The sequence below is a fragment of the Asparagus officinalis genome, chromosome 3 (assembly GCF_001876935.1).
Source record: "Asparagus officinalis chromosome 3, Aspof.V1, whole genome shotgun sequence".
NCBI classification, from domain to species: Eukaryota; Viridiplantae; Streptophyta; class Magnoliopsida; order Asparagales; family Asparagaceae; genus Asparagus; species Asparagus officinalis.
Genome location: NC_033796.1, coordinates 74888058 through 74888916, shown reverse-complemented (window position 1 = coordinate 74888916; position 859 = coordinate 74888058).

Below are 859 nucleotides of genomic sequence, written 5' to 3'. Positions count from 1 at the left end.
TTCTTCTCCACGAAGAGGACCGGTACTCCCATGAAAAAGACTCCGACAAATAAAATCCTGAGTTCATGTATTTAGTTGTTTATGCTATGCTATGCTTCTACTGGTCACCTTCATCATGATAAGTTTCGCAGAAAACTCATAGTCTTCTTCTTGGGTTATGCGTCCGCAGAAAACTCAGTCTTCTTGAGCTCATTACCAACTCATACTTCTTCACAAGTAGGGACGTAATGTTCCATGAGGATGTGTTTTCCTTTTCATCTCAACAAGTATATCCACCATAATTATACATTTTCTACTGTGCTTCCATTGCCAGTTAAAGACACCAATTCAAACATATATACTCCACCTACATCCACACAGCAAGAATATACATGAAATTGCCAAAAATGTCGAAATCAAGCAAGAAAGATCAGAGATTCGCCAAGAAAGGTCAAGCCTTTTCAAGATCCAACAATAATCTTCCCAAAATTTATCAAAAATCCAACAATAATCATCAAAAAGCCCTAAATCAAGCAAGAAATCAAAAAGCCCTAAAATTTCAAGATCCAACATATCTAACCCTAAAAAATTGCGGGCTTTAGAGAGGACCTCCATCTGGGCGTGGCGGAGTTGGGGCTTGTGTCGTGGCGGAGTGGCCGCTGGGATTGGGGTCGGGGTCGGATCCGGAGTTGGTCATCATCAAAAAGCCCTAAATCAAGCAAGAAATCAAAAAGCCCTAAAATTTCAAGATCCAACATATCTAACCCTAAAAAATTGCGGGCTTTAGAGAGGACCTCCATCTGGGCGTGGCGGAGTTGGGGCTTGTGTCGTGGCGGAGTGGCCGCTGGGATTGGGGTCGGGGTCGGATCCGGAGTTGGTC